Source organism: Molothrus ater, chromosome Z (assembly GCF_012460135.2).
Source record: "Molothrus ater isolate BHLD 08-10-18 breed brown headed cowbird chromosome Z, BPBGC_Mater_1.1, whole genome shotgun sequence".
Taxonomy (NCBI): Eukaryota; Metazoa; Chordata; class Aves; order Passeriformes; family Icteridae; genus Molothrus; species Molothrus ater.
In genome coordinates, this window is record NC_050511.2 from 12,640,803 (window position 1) to 12,662,292 (window position 21,490).

Consider the following 21,490-nt stretch of genomic DNA (forward strand, 5'->3'; position numbering starts at 1 on the left):
TGTCCATCTTAAAAAAATAGCACATCCCATAACAATCTCATTTCCCTGGGCAATATATTCATGTCACTTCACTGGCACTATCATCAGCATTCCAAATGTGCTCCACAGCTATCTCTTGGTCCATTTTAAGCACATTACTTTGTCCTATCTCCAGCAGACAAAGAACAGTTTATCCTCTGCCTTGCAGCAACCTCTTACATAGAAGATGACTGATATCAGATCTCCAATAGCGCCTCCCTTAAAAGCTCCAATTTTTTTCACCATTTCCCAGTCTCAGTTTTTAGATTTCTGATCATTCCTGGAATAAACATTTCCCAGTGAACCAAAGCTGCTGTATCCATAGTTTTGAAACATCTCTGCCCTGAGGCCTGAGCATTATCAAGAACAATGAAGGAACTTTCCTAAGGCAAACCTATGTGTTTACACAGCCCATGACATATTTGCTTTTTCCTACATTCAGACCTTGTTGACTCAATATCAGTGTGTGATCCAGCCTCAGATACTGTACAAAGCTGCCACGTAGTTGTTTATTTAATACTTCAGACTCCAATCTCATCCTCAAATGGACTGCAAACCTCCTGACTGAGCATGAGTATGTTTGCACAGCAAATTCACCTTAAAGTCTTTGCCTGAAAAGGTCTTTCACTTTTGAAATTTTAAAATATGGAAAGAGCCTCCCAAAAATCCATGCTAAAAAAATTGTGGGTGCGTACAGAAAGTACTCACATGCAAATTCATGCCATAACAACAGCAGGCATGAATGACAGGCTTCAGTGTAAACTGCCCTTCTTTAAGAGCAGCTACTACAAGCAGGATTCCATAATAAGTGTTGGAAGGTACAGCACATGGGAATGCCCTGACTTCTGCCCAGGGCTTTATGTCATGCTACCTTTGCACCTGTGGTCAGAAAAAAGAAATTCTGAATTTCTTTTTACACAGACAAGGTAGCAAAAGAACAGTTAGATTCAGATTCTTAACCACTGAAGCCAGCAGTTGGTGGCCAATATTTAAAAAAGGTCAACAGTCATCATGGACTTTTAAATGACTTTTAAAGACATTTTGATGCAGTCAGTGCATCTACGCACTGTATCTATCTGTAATGATCAGATAGATCAGAAAGGGAAAACTACTCCAAGACAATAATGGGAAAATATGTGAGGACAGCTTTGCCTCAAAACCTTGTCAGCTGTAAAGAAGGTTAAAGGTTCTGTGACAAAGAAATGAGGGCAGCTAAGAAATTACCAGCCTCTTTAGACTTAACCTCTTAAAGGAAAAAGCAGAAAATAACTGGTATGTCTCTTTCTGACTGTGTTTGTTACTACTTATTTCTTGGCTTAACTGGCTCTGTGTATCTTTTCTTTTTTAGCATAGCTGCCCAAATGCTCAATTATCTTAAAAAAAAAAAAAAGTGTTTTCTTAGTCAGTTGTAATAGACCAGTTCTCTAAGCACAAAAGTTCTTCAAAGCTTTGTTGTACTTTTGAGTTTTCTGGTCTCTGAATGTATTTCATTGTCAAGTGCTTGGAAACCACTTTGAAAACAAACAAACAAAAAAGCTAAAGAAAAAAAAAATCAATAATCTTTCCAGCCTGCTTTCTGCCTGCAGCCTGATCTGACAGTCACAAGCCTCCAGATACATCTTTTAAAAACGTCTATGAATTGAGGATTAGTTGCCAGAGTTTTTATATATATAATTCTGCTCCATAAACAGACACCTGAAAAGAAATGGTTAAAAAGACAGCTTATACAAAAGGCTTAGGAAACTAAGTCAAGAAGTCTAGATGAAACCATGAAATCAGTAAAAATATATGTAGTAAAGGCAAATGAAGAAGTGTCTTGGCCAATAAATTTTCTCAAGTTAGTATTTTTATTTTGCCTCCATAGCTAAAGGTATCATAATAATTTACCACCAAATGGGATATTAAAAGCTCTCAAGGAAAATTATTACATAGCATACCACCAAAATATTGTACAGAATGATAAGAGGTTGCATTTCTGGCAATAGCAGACAGCCATCATCCCAAATACTATCAGGCAGAAATGCAGGTGATATGTATGTGCCTAGATCAAACCTTTCTAGAAGAAAAATTACTCTCCTCAGCAGGTGGAGAAAGATCATTTTACTTGTCTCTGCTGAAAGACACTAATTCAACCTTCAAAGTGAAAGAAAACACACTCACATCCAGGTAATAATGCATATATCAAGTTATGCATTCTACTGTTGCCAACTGAAAGCTTCCAAAAAAATTCCCCTATCTGAAAAACCATGCCAGAAGTACACATTTCTGGGAAACCAAGCAAATGGCCAATACAGCTGACAGTAAAAGCAATGAACACAGAAACGGAAGATGAACTGCCTTTCTTTAGCACAGCTGATCCCACAGGCTTCAGTCTTTGACTTTAAAGATAGCTGAGTAATAAAAAAAAAAAGAAGAATTAATAAGATTTATTTGAGGGAGAGGGAGCTTGGCTGTTTTTCAGTAGAGTACATTCTTTCACCTCCTTGAAAAAATTTCCGAAGTTGAGACAAAAATCTCTAGTAATCTAGATGCAGGCTTTCCCTCTGTTTTATAACATGGCACTATTCCACTTTATTAAAGATTTGCAGGACATGAATCACTGAAACTTGTTTATAAACGGAGACTGAGTCCCATTTGGGAATCTGGCTTTCCCCAGTTCTGAGGAATTAATTTAAAAATCTGCTATTCCTTTTTCTGAAAGCTGATAAAATAATTTAAGTTTCCTATCTGCACCAAATGTCTTCTAATCTGCAGTGGAAGAGAAGAAAACAAAGACAGGGTGTTAATATATTATTCAGTAAATGTGCAGGAGTACACAAGGCCAAACTTACAGTCCTATGAGACATTTGTTTTGTTAGGGTCTTTTTCCTGTCAAGCACAAGAAGAAAAACTCCCTCCTCACTGCCTCCCCTAGCTGCCAAACAGCAGCATCACCTCCGAGATACTGCAGTTAATCTTGCAGGCACCTCCAGCAAGAAGAAGTGAGAAGTCAGGAGACAAGCTCAGTGCAAGGATCAACACTTCAGCGTTTCGTTTTCAAAGCTCCTGGTCTCAAGCACCACCTACAGACACAAGTATTTTAGCAAGAAATTTTACCAACAAGGGTAAAAGTGCACCCCAGACGGAGTAAAAATGTCACTTGTTTCAGCTTCTAAGGCCAACTTGCAACTGCATCTGCATTCCAGTATTTTTAGTTCTTCGGTTTTTTTTTTTTTTCTGATTCCAGGACTGCTAGACACTATGGAAATACAAATAAGCAAACTGCAGACTGGGAAAGCTGCAGGCTATTTCCAGGTGGCGATTTGCATGAGAAGCACCTTTCCCTGGCAAGGGCATGAGATGACAAATTCATGAACAAGCGCCACAACTCAAGGATGATTTTATTAAAGCATTTAGCACCTCTTGGAGAGCACAACACATACACAAAAATTGAGACATTCAGGACCTGCCTTTTGAAAGAAAGGAAAATATGTAGCAGAAGTAGACATCAAATACTTCATATTTGCAAAATGTATACAATTTTGAGATGGATTTGGAAAGTACAGTGGAAGACTCCTTCATGTTACTCATGTAAACCAAAAAAGCCCCACCAAACAAGAACAAGACAGAGACCACTGGGAAGAATACCCCTGCTGGGATTGATGAGCTAGAAAGAAAAAAGCACAGTGATACTGAAGAGGTGGAGCACTCAGGTAGAGCAGTGGACTGAAAGGGCAATAAAAGCAAAGAAACACTGCAACAACTGATGACATTTTTCTACCACAATCAAAAGGTAACTTATTAGATGACTTTTCTTGTTTTTCAAGCAAGATATGCATTTTGGACACTTTGCCTTTTGCTCTCATTGATTTATGCCTGTTTTCAATTAAACTGTATGCTAACTTAAAAACTCTTAGTCCTACTAGAGTAATTTTTTTCACGCATTGTTCAGTGTTCCTAGCGTGAGATTTTTCAGAAGAATGAGGACACTTTCAAAGGAAAATTGGGAGTCTCACTCCTGATTTTGGAAGTCCTTGCCATATCAATTAGTCATCAAGTACATGTTTAAATGCAAGCACACCAATGACTACTAGGAGCACAGCACTGCTCTCCAGATGGTAACAACAAAAAACAAACTCTTCTGTGAAACACAGTGAACCCAAATACTACCAAAAATAGACTAAATATGTTTTGGGATATTTGCAAGCCTGTTCGTGATTTATTGTTGTTACATATTAGGACAATATTATTATAGATTACCCCTAGGCCTTATTAGACATCAGAAAAGGCACGCTGGAAAAGTCTGGACTGCAGAACAGTAAAGGTTGACTTCACTCTACAGCCATTTCCTCAGCAGGGTTTCTCCATCCAGATGCTGAGTTTCACCATGTTTGTAAGGACACAGTAGAGATCTCACCTCCTTGTCCTGACTGAACTGAACTTGAGCAGTGTGTTCAAAGGTTACTGCAAGGGTGAGGGGACAACACATTATCAGATAAGCCCAGCTTCCTTAGGAAGTCAGCTCAAATTAACAAGCACAAATTCTCCTGCCATAGAGGTGCAGATGGAAAACACCTAATCATCTGAACAAAGAACAAAGCAAAAGGGTGAAGGTTAAGGAATGCTACTGGCCAAAAGAGAATTTTTGATCTTGTAGGTTATTGTGCTGTGCAGGAGAAGGAAACAGCTCAGAGTCACTTACACACTTGCGTTTTAACCCATTCAAAAATTTTCTTGATACTTACTACAACTGGCAAATTAATATTGTATGGAGACGAGGGATGTACTTTAATAAATCTGATTCAGCTACACACATTTCCTGATATACTTGAATTTGGTGACCTCATGATCAACACACTTCCTTGAATTCTTGTGCTTTGCAACACAGCATGGAACAAGCACAGTGAGCAAATGCACAGAAGTCTGATTACTAAAAAATACGTCTTATCATGACTCCAGTGACTATCCACTATGCCTTTTCAATACTTAATACAGGTGCAAAGCATAGGAAAAAAAATGCACCCACCTCTTTTTTTTTAGTACATAAACCAAGAATCCAATGAAAACAGAGAAGCTTCCACTTCTCCAGTGCTTATTGCATTTTACTGACATGTAACTGGAAGAAAACATAATCTAATTATTTCAAAGCACATTTCAGTTTTGGAGGATACTGTTAGCCACCCTGTAGTTCTCAAAACAGCACGTCTTCATAAGAAAATGTCAACTGCCCACATTGTCAGCTGCACTTTATTCAATGTCAGGTTCAAGGGCCAGACCACATCACTCAGTCTTTATAAAGATTGCAGAATAAAATTGCAGTTCCTTAGAAGTCATGTTATCTGCATAGTACTGTCCCTGCCGGTTCTCTTCAGCTCATACACCCTTGTGAATTCACAAACATTTAAGAAGTCGACCTTACTAATGAGAGTTTATTTTCCTTTATCTGGAAGTATCCAAAAACTTACTTTGAACTATACGACCTTTAATCTTCTTCCATCACAGGAAAAGCCTAATTAGTTTTATAAGAGAACACTGATAATTACTGAAGCAATTCCAAGTGTGTTTTTTTTAAAAAACCGGCAGTGACCCAAGGATTGGAATCCTCCATTGTTTACAATAAAACCTGTGGTATCCAAATTATTTTTAAGGTACAATGAACCAAATCCAAAGTCTCTTTTCACCTGTACAAAGAGCACATAAATAGATCAAATGCTGAAATGCAGCTTTCGCATTAAATAATATATTGAGAATAAAGAACAACAGTTATGCAATATCCTTTTAGAATGAATGTAAGGAATGAGAATCACTTACGAGAAATAAATTGATTTTTTTTACTAATCAAGGAAATGGGCAATTCCTGAAACTACAGATCTATATTTTCTGACAAATTCCTGTTGTACTAATCTTTATTGAGATTAAAAGCTCTCAAGACCGGTTGTAGTTCCTCTCTTAATAAGTATCTGATGGATCACATGAAGACATACTGCAGCATATTATCATGTATGACGACCCTTCCATTGGGGTGGGCAAACACTTTCCTCTCTGCTCTGCACACAAATGCGCCCTCAATGCTGCCATTCCCCTTCCAATCTTGACAAAGGAGAAAGATCTACAATACGGCAGGACATTATCAGAACAAGTCAGTCCATGTGTAATTACATAGCAGTTGTATTTCCTTCATGTATTTCCTTCAAATGCTGTTTTAATTGTACTTTGTTACCCTTTGACTTTTTTACTTACGCATATATACATGCACGTCCCTCCTTTTAAGGTGGCAAAGTGCGAGCGCTAAGCACTCAGCAAATACTGACTTCTAATTAATATACTGGAGACAGTCTCTTTCCTGATTAATTCTCACAGACACAGGCTACAAGAAATTTGTGTTAACTGCACAGTTCATGCACGTACATGGGCTCACTCTCATGCCTGCTTATGGTAACAGTACTCCTTCATTCTCTTGCTGCTCACAGCTTCCACTGGAGCCAGGGACCCAAAAGACACGCAGGCACACTAACCCAACTTTCAGAGGGCAACGCTACTCCTCTTTGCTGCTCTGCTCCTCTAACACCATAACCCTGCAAAGGGTTTATGGTCCATTTGCAGATCTTGTAGCACCTCAGCAACCCAGTGCCTCAAAATAAACTGACTCTTTCATGTTATCCTTTCTACCCATCCAATAGACTTTGATGCTGCCAAGAAACATACAGCCTCACATCAGTTTTAGTGTGCTCCTTATCCCTTCTACAATGCAGCACTTCCTTAATTGTATTGCCCTGACTAAAACAAACCACTTATTGCAATGCGAGAGGCACAAGATGCAGTTGTTTTACAAGTAAATTAACACCCAGCTTTCGGCTTCCAATAATTTAGACTGATCATTCAGTTTAGGCAGCACATGGTCTAAAAAGAAAACGTGAAGGAAAGCTCAAATTTTGTTTTCAATTTTTGCTAGATGACTGTAAATATAATTCAAATATAGACTGAAATCTCTCAGTCCACAAAAAAGATTCTGAAAATTCCAAAGTTTTTCAGAATAATATAAATGAAAAGTTTATATTTTGTCTGTTGGATGGGGTTTTCTATCTTAGAAAGTTTATTTTCCTTGATGTAAAAAAACCTAGCAGTTGTCTAGGTGTTTCATTGAGGGTCTCAGAATAGAAAATACTGCAATAAATGTACTTTTCAGGGATGTTGTCCTGGTTTCAACAGGGAGAAAGAGTAAAGGCAACTCTGGACCATTAAAATAATGCTCAGAAGAAGAAACAAAGCAATGAAGATATGAACATTTTAAAACAATACACATGATGGCTAGGATCCATGGTTTTTACTGCTGTAAAATAAAACAATGCTTTTCTACAATTTCTTTTAGAAGTTAAGAAAATTGAGTCCCTGTAAATAACTCACCAGCAAGTGCTGAGACAGCAGCATCTGCAAGGGTAGTGATGCTACACCTCATTTAAAATTGAAAGCAGCTCATACAAGATTGAGACTGCTACTAATAGGACATAGAGTGAGTTAGTTCCACAAATCTCTTCTGACATGATTCATTGTTAGGATAAGAAAATTAAACAGAAATTTTTAAGACCACGTCTCACATCTCCACATCCCTTTCACATGACCATCATTATAGCATCTGTAACTTGCATCTGCCTCTTCTCCCTCAATCCTCCCTTGAAAGTGAGACTCACCTCCTGAAGCTCTCTTTTGTCTTTCTCTTCTGAAGGGTGACTATAAAAAAGGGCTGAGGAGAGGAAAAAACACCTTGGATTTTACACACATAAGTAATTTCAACTTTTCTATCTATGCTTAACAGGGTTCTTCCTTCCTGCTATTATTAGTAAATCTCACAGTTTAATTCTCTCAGCATTGAGCTGGCAGATAAGGCACAAAAGAAGAAGGATTTCTTATTAGCTTCTGACACCAATAAGCTCTGTATCCTACACAGTAGAATGGAAAAACCTCTTCCTGTGGAAGGTTGTTCATCACATTTTTCATGCATTGTTGCTGATATGTTTAACTTTTTTGTTTCACAAGTCAGCGATGAAGCAGCTATTGTTTCCAAAGTGCTGAGCAAGTCTGACTGCGGGAGCAAGAGATGTGCGACAATTCTCAATGGTCTCTCTGGTGGCTGCAGACTGAGGTGGCCAGACATTGGGAAGAAAAGGCAGGGGAAAGGGGAACCTGAAGAGCTGGAGGACTGGAGAACTAAAATCTGGGTGTAGTTATATGGATCAGAAGTTCTGTTTCAGTTTATTTTTAGTTTCTATTCCAGTATTCTATTCTTTAGGAAAAATTCTGCTCTTCATGAATCTAGTCAGGTCTATCCAGACACATGGCACATGAAGCACAAGGCCAAGCACATCCTTACAGGTTCACCTGTCGAAATCCACAGACTAGCAGAACATTTAATTTTATGGTATGAAACAACAACACATAATTTTTTATTCCTTGTCTGAAATATTATTCTACAAAAGCTCGCACCAATCTCATCACCAAACAAGTCATTAGAATTCACAAAGCATTACACAAATAACACCACCTCAAACATCTTTGGAGAGTACTCTGCTTTTCCCATTTCTGCAATTTCCCATACTAAAGAATTATTCACAGAATCTGCACATGGACTATAAATGCAAAACATATTTAGATGCCAATACATATGCCTCATAGTAATATAAGATATAAGTATTTTACTTTAGAATACTATATACAGAAAAGATTTGTAAACCACAGTAGAGAAGCTTAAAGAGATCAGATACCTATGTAGGTATTAGAAATGCAAGTGACAAGTGCCTGATTTCATCCAAATAAGAAAATTTTAAAAACTAAAACCAAACCAACTGACTATCATTAAGTACAGCAAAAACTAATGGTCATTACTTGAAAAGAAGAGATTGAGTGGAGGCAATTTTTACCAATACTTGTTAAATTCTTAAAGTGATCAGCTCATCAAAAAGCTGGGTTTAGATTGCAGCATCTTATTCATGTTAGTTCTCAGGTCTCATGAAAAAAGCTGCTTAATGCTATCAGAGGTCACCTATGTCCTCTGATGAGAGGTATTTGACAGCCAAGGAATGATGCTCGTGACTGACTCACTGCAGATTTAAGCAAGATAATAAGCCTCAGTAACCACATATATACACATATTGCTCTGGAATTTCAGAAACATAAGTATATGCCTAATTCTAACTTATGAATGAAGGTATGCACAAACTCACATTTGCACTGCTGGCAGGAGCCCAACTGCAGGAGCTCTTTCCTTAGTCTTCAGTACAGGACAGCTGAATGCTGAACTATTAATGCACTCACATGAAGCACCTGAAGCTGAAAGACTCACACAAACCATTGCTAGGAATGCCACACTTGAGGATCATTCAGAAAATATGTGAAATTATAAGGATACGTTATGTGTTTGAGTGTGTGAAGAGGAAAATTAACACTATTTTGCTGAAAGCCTGTTAGTGACCTAATTCTACAGCAGCTATTGTAATGCTGAGTACTTGCTCCCATTTCTGTCTGCAGTAATCACTGACCAAATTTCAACCCAGAGATACCTACTGATTAGCAAGTATGCATACACCAGGGGAAAAGGATAGCAGACAAGAATCTAACGTTTTCAAGGATGCATTCTTTGCATGTTAACACCAGCTGCACCACTCACGAGTTAAAATATGAGGAAGGAACTGGAAAACGTTCAGTTTTCAAAGTATCAGCTCAAGCAAATAAATACATAAAAGATATTGAAAATAAAAGTCCTAACAACTTTTTCTGTATGGATCAAGCTACCTTACAAAAGCTGCTGATCCAAGAACACAAGAGAAAAACTAGCCATTCATTAGCAGTGGAAATGGTTTCATCCAGTACAAAGTCGATTTATACTCAGGATCAAATTATTACTTTGAACAGTTTGGGTCTGTTGTTGCAAAGGCTAACACAATGTAACTATTTAATTCAGAGAGATTACTTGGTCACAGTTCTCAACTACCTACACAGAGAAAGGATTTAAACTTAACTCACTGTGTAAGACACGAGAGGAAATGCCATGTAGTAGACCTCCACTGAAAAGCGAACATTGTGAAAAGCAAAACTAATTAAGTGTTGGCAAAGGTACTCACAGGAGGAGTGAACTGGTTGAAATAAAAATAAGATTGGGTGTATTAATTACTAAGAAATTCTAAATATGGGTTCAATGCAAGTCTTACTATATTAAAGCCTTTAGTTCACATTACTCCATCTGACTAGATTAGCACAAATCATGCACAGATCTCACTTTAGAAAGGATTTTAATGGTGAAGGAAGAAATATGAAAGGTACAAAATACAGACTTTGAGGTAAGACTTACAATAAAAGGGTCACCCAACATCTTGCTGGATTTACACCCAGACTGACCCCGTCTTTTGAAATATGCGGCAACATTTGGTCAAAAATTTTCCATCATCTTGAAAAACAAATCACCAATCACCTTTAATTTGGAGAAGGCTGTTCTATATTGGGAATTGTGACAATGCTGCTCTAGCAGATGAAATATGAGTTACGTGCCTTGAGACCTGTGCACCAAAGGCTTCCCACAGCCATGATCTTCGGAAATGTGTGGAGCAGGGGGAAGGAGGGGAAAAGGAAGAGGAACAGGTAGAATCTAGGGAACAGATGTTAATATCCTCACAACTAGATGAAGCCCTAAAGGAGTTTGACATTTAAGTTCACCTCACACACACAGTACTTCTGTTCTTGTTGCACATAACTCAAGACAACACGTAAGCTTGCAACAAAAACAAATATTTTTCTTTTTTTTTTTCCTTTTCTCTCACCTCCTCTCTTTTTTCTGCCTAGGATTAAACATTAGAAGCTTATCTCCTTGGTTTTAGCTCCAGAGTAGCTGTAAAAACCTCAGAGGTCACACGTCCCTTGCCACAAGGGCTGAACCTGATCCAAAACATGAATTATTGTGAAAATTAGTTATAATTGGAATACTTATAACTTACATTCACCCTCTGGACTTCAGAATCTGCAGAAGCTCCACCTATGATACTGACCATTATAATTTTCTTCTGAAGTTCATTTTATTTAGGAAGCATTTTTGCCCTGCAGTAATATTCAAACCAATTATTTGAGAAAAATATTTTGAAGCTCTGTCCTCACTGTTCCTACACTTAAGAGAGGCCATTAGAGCACCCAGTTCAAGAAGGACAAAACCATGATCTGCCATACAAACATAGTTACATCACATGATGAGCAGCACTGCTGTCTTGGCACAAGAGCTTCTGGATGACTGTGCTAAATCCTGTTTGGAAAGGAGAAGGGCTGCCAGGCTAAGGCAGATACCACCAAACAACCCCAAAAGGCAACTGCCCAGACCTGCCCCACGCTGAGCAGAGTCAAGACTCTTCTTTCACTTGTCCAAATTTCTCTTTCCTATGGATTCTCCAAGATATGTGGGATGTGCAACTCTCAAACATGCATGTAATTTGAAATGCAGCCAATAAAGGAAAAGAAAATATGTCTATCAGATATTCTCAGACCACCCTGATGGACTGCAGTGTGGAGGTGTCTTCACCCACAGCCTAAATGCTGCAGAGGGGCTCACCTTCACACTGTTTGAGACCACCCTGAGTCTGGGCTAGACAATTTTGCAGCAAGTGGCCAGGCTGGCTCCAAAGCAGCTTTTCCTGTTCTTCTGTGTTCAAAATGTTTGAAATTAGGAAAGAGCAATTTTTTAAAGCTTTAGGCTGAAACCTGTGTCATGCCCAAGGGCACAATGTGGAGGGCATTCAAGGGCATCAAGCCAGCTGGGAGAGAGCTGACTTGCTCTGCTCACCACCCTAGCCAACCTCGCCATAGGCCATACCCCCACCATCCAGAAAAAATGCTCAACTGTGCCTGAGTTACATGTGGTCAACTGAGCCTGCATTTCTTCTTGGAGGGAAGAAATTGATTTATTCAGGGAGCAAAACTAGCTTAAGTGGATGGCTGAGGCCCAGAAGTAAAACACGGACCATTTCTGAGCCAGATTGATAGAGTAAACCACCCTCAACCACCCCTGTTGCTTGTACTTTCATTATACCTTTAAGCAACTTATGCAATAACAACAAAATTATGCAAGCATAAGAAACACTCCAGCATACTTTTCAGAGAGTGTTTATCACCTAAAGAAAACACTCAAATACATTGCTTTATTTAAATCTCATGATTATGCACTACAAATTACCAGGCAACCTTGATATGAAACTATCAAGGTTCAGTCAATATTATAAAGCTGTTATCAGTGCAGCTGTAGGTACAAAGCAAGCATAAATGCACACCTCTATTTTTGGAATATACATATATTCCATAATAAAGTATTTTTGACTGTTGATGAAAATGCAGTAAGCTATACTGGCAGAGAACACTAGCATAACATTACTCATCAATATAGAACCATTCCCTTCCAAAACAAAAGAAAACAAAAAAAAAAATCTCCAAAAAACTCCACCAAAAATGAAGAAAAAAACCCCACAATAATTTCCTAACCAATGATCCTGTATCACTGAAACTGGCTGACTGGGGAGAGAATGCTGCAACATAAAATCAACCTCAAGAAAGCACATCTTTATCTACTTAAAGGAAATTTCAGGAGACGGAGGATGGCTGAAAGGCTGTGCTTTTGGTTTTGCAGGAAACTGGGTATAGGGATGAGAAAGAAGACTGCACCCTGACAACACACGGCCCAATAGAGGGGGGAGGTAGTGCTAAAACCAACCTGCCAACACAGCAGCCCATCCTCTGCTCTGGGCTGTGCTGAGGGTCTGATTTTTGGCAGGGTAGGAAGCAAGGCAGAAGGAGCAGGGAATTGCCACAGTGCTGTCCTTGTTTCCATGACACATGCTTTTATAACTTGTGCTCCCTGAGGTAAAAGGCACAATTTGGACTCAACAGCTGACAACTCAGCAGTTCCCTGCCTGTGGGATAAGGGAAAGCTGGTTCTGCTGTAGCAACAGTTGACCTCACTCCAGTGCCAGCTCCAGACAGTGCACAGAAAGGAGGGGGTGCATATGCCCTTCAAAACCTTACACCCTGACCAACATTCATACCAATGGCTTAGGAGCTATTTTTAGCCTAAGCACTTTCTGCTTACAGTGAAACCTGCTACTAGGAATAATTCCAAGAGACAGCAGCAGGGAAAGGCAGACAGCAGCAAAGTGGCAAAAGGCCCTGTTGAGCTTCTGGTGCTCGCAGGAGTTCAAGGACCTTATGGACACACATAGCAGCAGGGCTCCCACAGACTGTAAATGTAGGGACTGCAAATTTTCCAGAGGAAGGAGGATAGCAGTGAGCAGCAAATAAATGATAATGTGCATTAAAAACAGCCCCCAAATATATTTCCCAGGGATAGATAACAACTTCCAAAGATTATTTATTCTAATTAAAATCTGTTAGTTTGTAAGTCAGTACAGAAGGAAGGCAAAGAACACAGGGGATTTCTGTGTTTTCTAGTGATAGATATCCTAACTGCCCCTCAATCCTGCAAAATACAGGTAAGAAAATAGGTCTGTTCATCAAGGAATTTGTATGGCCTTCATCATTGCCATGCTAATGACTCTGGAAGAAATCCATACGATTCTGGAAGATCATGCCTGAAGGCATTTAAGCATGTATAAAACCCAAATTTGAATGCTTCAATCTAATAGAGACATGTTTGAAAATTCCACTTAGTTGCAGTTAAATATTAGAGAGAAAAATGAAAAAAAAGGAGAGGTGATGATAAACTTAGTAGGCATCAGCATGCACAGATGCAGTCTCACCTTTGACAGGACCATACCACTTGCCTGATGCTTAAACACTCAAGATTCACAAAGCAACTACTCCCTGCTTGTACCTGCTGATAAAATGAGCACAGAACCAAAGAATCAGGTTCCAAAGAAAAAAAGCTGTTGCTTTTGTTTAAAGATATAGGAGAAGAAAACAGCAGGAATGTTCCCTTTTCTGAAGCAACCCAAGTCACTGCAGCACTTGCGGGGGTATCAGAAACACCTCAGGCTACTCAAAGTGCCAGATGAGTCAGGATGAAGACTCCTCCAGCCCTTCTGTCGATTCTGAAGCCTAAGCAACCACTGACTCAGTGCTACAGTCATGTCCTTGTGAGATGTCACTCCCTGGACGTGCAGGATTGTGGACTCCAGGTCTTGGTCCCAAAAATTATTGTCATCTTTTACATTAAACTGTTTATGGAACAAAATGTATCAACTAACTTTGGAGCATAGAGCACTTCTCAAGTCTTATCTAGAAGCAATTTATTTTTCTTTTTTTAGACAAATTTGATGCCTACCGGTCAAGAATAATCATAACTAAATCTCAGGGGCAAAAGAAAAACATAATTCATCTGCATCAGCCTTGGGATATACGGCATTCTGCAAGATAGAGTCAGTATTTACAAACATCTAGGTTGTTTAAATACATCTTTAAATATATCTTTTCATAAAGCACATAATTTGCTGTCAGATACTCATTGGATTAAGCAATCCAACATTTATACTCTAAAAGGGCTGTTTCTAATACATTTAGAGATTCTGTTCTAGCATTGGATGTTAATGGATACATATGGATGTCAATAAATTCAGATATTTTTTAAAACATTTTCCAACACCCTCAGCTGCATGATGCTGAAATAGATATGACCTTATAGCCAGAGACTGTAACTCAGCAAGTGCTTGAAATTAAAGTCCTATGAATACCTGCTAGAGTAGCAGCAGCAGCTTTGCCACCTGTGAAAAAGTCTTCCTCTCTTAAGATGCTGGAGCATCTCCACCCATATGGCTGCTCCCATGTATTCCTGATTTGCCTTCGGCAAGTCTGCGAGAATGCCCTCACCTGAAGGTTAAGTTTCTCCCTTTCCTCAGCACACCTGTAAAGGGATTTTGCACAATCTAATTCACAGATAATGCTTGCCGCTGGTTGCTCTAGGTGACTAAAGTGGTGCGTTTGGAGAGTGCACAATGGAAACTGTTATCACTCAGTAGTGCTGATAAAAGTTTGAATAGGTGAAACAGAGATAAGATGAAAGGATGCAAATACTTAGTAAACAGAAAGCAAACAAAATTGTGTGATCTACTGACTCCCTAAAAGTTATATTCCAAACCAGGTCCAACTTAATGATTAGTAAGTGTTCCTTTTGTGACTTTCTGCAATTTTTCCAGGGTAGATCACAGCCCTGCAGTCTACTGAGACTATCTGTCTTTTTTAAACCTCTCCCAAGTAACCTGCAGATCTATCTCCAGCTAATGGTCAGCAACTCATGCTGACAAATAATAGCCAAGTGCAGATATGGTGCTTGCTATTCATTCTGTGGATACACTCATGGCATTTGCTCCTGTCTCTTGCACATCCAATCCTTTCCCTCATCAAAGATAATTTTTGTTTTGATCTTCATTCAAATTGTGGCCAAATCCAGGAGACTTCTAGGTCTATTCTCACCTTTATGTACAGAAATCAAAGCTTATCTTTATCACCAAAATCATGCAGCATAAAATGGTTGATGAGCTAAGGACAAGCACAGACTTTCTGCAGATCAAGGCATTCATGCATTCTTCCCTACAGGATGTGCAAAGCTTTATATATAGAGCATGTGGGCACTGATGGAGCTACACCAAAAAAACATACTGTCTCAGCTGGCAATGCCACATGCTGATTTGAGAGGGAACGTGGCATGAGATAGAGTTCAATCTTTCTCACAGTTACTAAACCTGCTTAGCGTTATTAGCAGTCTGGGTTCATGCTCTGGGGTTGAACTAAGGGTTTAGGAAGAATTTAAATATTTCTTCTACAGTAAGGAGAAAAGGCAGAATGGACCTCCAGGTGAGATATCAAAGGCAAGTTACACTGTCTTACTTAGGTAACAAGCTGAGTTTCAAGTACAGCAGAAGTCAACCCAACTCCCAAGCTTTCCTGAAGGAACTTTGACACGACATGGCCTTGATAATGGAATATAAATATTTGACTATTTTTGCAATGGCAATTTTAAGTGTAAAAGTCTGTCAAAAAGAATCAGAGTGACAATTCCTACACATCAGCTCACTATCCCACTCTCCTCAGTAATAGGTGATTATAATACCTATCCAGATTTTCACTCCCATTCATAGCAAACTTCCCAGGCATTCACCACCAATAACAACTGAAAAAGCAAGCAAGCATATAACCAATTCCTACCGAAGTAACACACAGCCTGCCAGTACAAAATAGTCAATTCAAATTTACACGCTGAATCTTACAACGGAATAACGTTCTTTACAGAACTGCCTCAAAGGTTTTCACAGATCGTTTTCAAACACGGTATCTAGACACATCAGAAATTCAATCACTCAAAACAGACACAGCTGCCGCTGTGCCAGAGTCCCTGTACAGCCAGTGCGCAGAGAGGCACCCAGCATGTCTGGATGCTCCCCAAATACAGAAGGGGTTTTGGAGTCCCCTCCTAAATTCGGTTTTTCAAAAGGGTGCTACTTATTATAAAATAAAGTGAAGTGCAGTGAAATAAAATGAAATAAAATAAAATAAAATGAAATAAAATAAAATGAAATAAAGGCATAAATAGTATTTACCCGCTGCTCAGTCCTCGAGCCAGCCAACCTGCCGGCCAGCAGAATGAGCTGTTGACAAAACACAGCCTCTATTTAAGTCGCAGGCTCCGGCAGCGGCAGACAGGAGCCGCCGGTCTCCCCCCGCGCCCCGAGGGAGGCTGCCGCGCTCTGCGCCCGCACCGGCTCCGACCCTCGCCGCGCCCCCGGCGCCGCCACCTGTCCCCAGCCCCGGCCGAGCCCCGAGCCGCACGACACCAGGCAGGCAGCCGGGGGCTCTCCGAAAATCCCCGCCGCCGCGCTGGGTCCCGGTGGGGCTGCCAACCCCCCCCCCCCCTCCGCCCCTCCCGGCCGGCACCTCCCCGGGGCGGGCAGAGCGAGGGAGGGATGGAGGGAACATCCATCATCGCGCCCCTCGGGCCGCCCCCTCCCAGGTGCGAGCGGCCGGGAGCGGGCGCCCGGCGCGGCCCCACACTCACCCGGCGCCGCCCGGCCGTGCCCTGAGGGGGCCGCATGCCGCGGGTGCGCGGGCGGTGCGCGGCGCGGCCCAGCTCCGGCGGCAGCAGTGCGCAGCGCCGACAGGAAGGAGGGATGGAGCCGCGGAGGGAGGGAGGGAGGGAAGGAGGGAAAGAGAGGGAGGGAGGGATGGAGGAGCGGGGCTGGCGGGCTGCCCGCGGGAGGAGCCTGCGCCTCGCACCGCCCGCCGCCGCCCCCGGCCCTGCCCCGGGCACCGCCGCCTCCCGCCGCCCGGCACGGCCCGGTTCGGCCCCGCTGCAGCAGCCCCGGTGCTGCCGTGCCGAAGCTGCCCGGCACTGCGGGCTGACGGCGCCCGTGGCCGTGCCGTGGGGCCGAGCTGGCGGGGACCCTGCAGCGCCGGCGGTGTGGCTGGGTCCCCGCGGGCTGGGGCGAGTGTGCTGCCGGAGGGTGAAGGCGCGGAGCTCATCTGAGCCTTTCGGGTTTTCTCAGGGATGCGGTCAAACACCCTTTATAGAAAAGTGCCTCGAACACTTCCAGCGCTGCCAGACCTCCAGGGTTGGACGCGGTGGGCCTGGCTCCACAGATGCAGGCAATTCTTGATTCATTTTATCTTTATATTTGCCACTAGTTTTTGAGGTCTGAGACTTGACCTCCAGCATTTCTTTGAAGCCGCAACTGTTGCATGTCAGCCTCTCTTATAAATTAAACTTGAAATCCTCACAATCCCACAGTCTCAAGAGTCGGGCAATTAAAAAAAAAAATGCCACGAGACCCATAAAATCAGAAGAGTTGGCAAGCCTGTGGCTCTTCTGTTGTGCCCCAGTCAACCACAGGAGAATGGGGAGAAAAAGTGTGTGCTGGATTTTCCTTGTGTTTTTCTGCCTACATTTTCCTAGTGCAGTTTTCCAAGTTGCTGCAGATTTTTTGTTTCTCTCACAACCCTGATGACAGAAAACTGCAAATACTTGCATGGCATTCCTGGGCCAGACTTTTGTCCCATGATGGCTGAGTAGACTTCAAGTTCCCAAATCCAGACTCTCCTGCCATCCTGCACATTACCTGCACAGTCTAAGTGAAGACAGGCTGTTCTGTAGAGAAGAAATGTGTCACTGTTCTATCTCCTATCCAGCATTTTTAGTTGTGCAAACAGAACTGGACATGCAGTAGATCAGCAAGATGCACCTGAACCTTGTGGTTCAGTCATGCATCATGATACATGACTTCAGATCTGTTCTAGCTCAAGAACACCTTGACTTCAGGCCTTGAACCCTGAGACACTTGTCTGTGTGTTGGCCTCTCAAGAGGAAGGGTTGAGTCTCCTTATACAGCTACAATTCCTGGATTATTTTAAACCTTTTTTGAAGACAAGCCATGGGCTTGGGATTCAACCATTGGCTGAATCCCAAGCAGAACATTGATGCACACTGAAACACTCACAACTCCAAGGATAGACAGACTTTATCACAAGACTCCTATTAGGGATCTTCTATTTAGTAGGTTCAAGCAGTTGCCTTTCCAGCATATCAGTCATCTTTTCACAGTACCAAATCTCTCCTCACTAGAAAGGCTGCTGGATGGCTAATTCTGTGGTGAAGTCTTCAGTGCAGGCACAAAGAGGTTTGATATGTCAGCTGCCTAAGAACATTTTCCCATTTGGTTTGTATTCTAGCCCAGAAGCCCTTCTACTTTCTTTCATGCAAAAGCAACCAAATCCCAATGAAACTGGGAATACCCATAGCACCACAAGCTTTGAGGAGAAGGTGGACATTTCATTGTACACACCTTTTCAAGGGAGGACTGCCTCTTTGTTTCCAGATCTCATTAACTGCAGCCTGGTGCCCTCTCTAGAGTCTGCATTTAAGTTTCATGAGGATGTAGCATGTACTTTGTGCCACGGATGATACACACTTCCATCCAAGAAAATGACACAAGAACTGTCTTTAAAAGGCATTGAAAATGTTAAATGAAATTTTACTACCTTTCTTTTCTGCAGCTCATGCTATTTCAACTTTATTAAAGGCTCACAGGCATCTCACTTGTCCAAAAGCCCTATAGCATGATACCATCAGTAGTGGCAGAAGATTTGCAAATTTTCTTGATCACAAAATGAAACAATAGTATTTTTTACTATTTCCTCTGTTTTGTTAGCCAGATAGCTTTCCTGTAATTCACAGATATTTCATAGAGGAGCTGTGTATGTTTGATGGTTTTTTAAGCAGAAAAGTGTGATTGTGAAATTAGAAGAGAGTTCTAGGACAAAAAAAGAGCTAGGGATAGTTCCTGAATTTGTATTAATGTTTTAATATTGTAATAATGAGTCAATTTTCAGTGACTCAGTTGGAAGTTAAGGAGACAGAAATTTCTAGGTCTGGTACAATTTATGACAAGTCTGTATAGCACAAGTTTCAAGAGGATAAGACTACAGATGGTTGGTATCAGTTATCTCTTTTTTATACAGCAAAATATGATAATTTTAATATAAACATCCCCTAGATAAATGAGTGGCCTAATTACCCTGCTACTTCTGATCTTCAGTAAATATGCTATGCATGCATACAGTCTCATCATGACGTCTTCTCCATAAAATATCATAGCTGCTATACTTTATGAGGAAATTTATCTGCATAGAGTATATACAAGAAAACCATTTATATTGTTTCCTGCCTTATCTGTGTTTTCCAGAAAACTGAAGGACAGATGCTGGAACACACAACTATGTCTTAATATAGTCAGTGTAGGATCTTGTCATTGATGTCAACAGCAGCAGGGCTGTGCCTTTCAACACTTATATTTTGGACATTGAGAGGGAGAGGTTTAAGTCTCTATGGAAAGTAGGTTAGCTTCAGTTTATTTTAGTCTATCTCAGAGCTTAGTATTACTTAGAGAACAACAGATCTGCTGTCTAGGTCAGAAAAAATTTCTCAGGCACGTAATTCCAAATGAAAGTGAGAAGTCCAGCTAGGACATTTTCATTAATGAGAGTTTCCTGGAGCCATATAGTCTTGTGTTTCAGGGTGTGTTGGTTATTTATGGCAGAGAAAAGGAACGGATGTGTTGATGTTCTGGAACTTTTCCTTTGTGCATTGTTTCTCATTTCACAGTTGTATTTGGCACCCACTTTCCTCCAGCCAATAAAGAATATTAGAGAACTTCCTTTGCTGAGAAGCTGTGTGCACATTTTACAAACCATACAGTTTAACCAGAAGTTTGAAAGGTACTACTTCTACCAGTGTTTACAAAAGCCAGAAATTGCAAATATATAGTAGTGCCGGCACAGGTCTGCCAATGGTTGTTTTTATGGGCTATCAGTTCCTGTTTTCTTTAAAACAAAATTATATAATACAACCGACAAAGTAAATTTGGGTCCAACTAAATGTGTTCAGGAAGGCCAATAACAAAACTCAGATTGGCTGTGATAAATGCAGGAGTAACCTCTGCTCATGCCAAGAATAACCTCGAGTACTGGGGATAGTGCATGTATTTTTGTGCACTTACAAAGCAGCAGTTCTTTCCTATGAACTCTCAGTGGAGGCATCTCTTGTTGTCAAGCTGACATGGAGCTTTTCTTGGAAATGAGGACACTGATCCCAGAGAAATAAACTCTTGGTAATTAATAATTTTCAAATACAGAGCATTTTCTTCATCATTAAAGACCTATGACTGTAAAACCAGGGACATGTTGGCAATATATTGTTAAAGGGCTTCAAAAAATTCCTTGGTCTTTCTTGTCTGTAGGAAAACCATGTAGCCCTTTGTGGTTTTTGTGTTTACAGGGAGAAGCTATGAAGGACTTTGATCTACTGACCTGCACTAACTTTGATAGTGCCATGAATTTAAAAAGAAATGGGAAGAAAAACACTATTTGCCAAAACCAATTAAATTTAATGCACTCACATTCCTTTCACTGGGAAAAAAATCTGCCTCAGATGCCCAGGAAATACATGGTGTTGAAATATTGGATTCACTGTCCATAATAGGACCCTTTTTGTTGGCAGTGAAAGTAAAGCTTCTCCCATGCATTACAGAGGTGATAGGAGATGGATTACATTGCCACACATTGCCAAATGCCAAGATCTTTGTGTCTAACTAGGGCATTTGTGTGTAGGATAGAAGTGGGGGTACCAGCTGTTGAGTTTTCACTGAGTACCTTGGGTCCATCTTCACTGGCAACTGCAAACAATTCCTTTGAACAGGTCTTTTATATCCTCCTGAGTCAAGCAGCTGTGGTCTGGTCTTGCCTCAGACCCTTCCTCTTCCTTGCCTTGCTCTACAGAACCTTTGGAAAAGTTTCTGCCCATCACCTTATATCCTCATTTTCACATTTTTATGGCTCCTGTCTGCCTTTCTTTGAGAAGATGTCATCTGAGCCCATGTTATCAGAGCACAGTTTTGGGGGTGGGTGACAAGTAGCGTGTGCTAAGGGAACAGAACTTTTGGTCTTATCTTGTGATCTTGATGTAACCAGCACA

General features: G+C 40.9%; 1 protein-coding gene across 2 annotated transcripts in view; it reads right to left on the reverse strand.

Moving 5' to 3' along the window:
- LOC118699128 (leukemia inhibitory factor receptor) overlaps positions 1-17,109 on the reverse strand; it is a 53,112-nt gene extending 36,003 nt beyond the window's left edge. Inside the window, exon 1 of one of the 2 annotated variants that reach the window (XM_036402875.2) lies at positions 17,024-17,109. The gene's annotated coding sequence lies outside the window, so the exon portion shown is untranslated. Of the gene's footprint in view, positions 1-16,568; positions 16,758-17,023 lie in introns of those variants that run through there. The other variant, XM_036402874.2, reaches the window with a different exon arrangement.
- Positions 17,110-21,490: the final 4,381 nt, after the last annotated feature.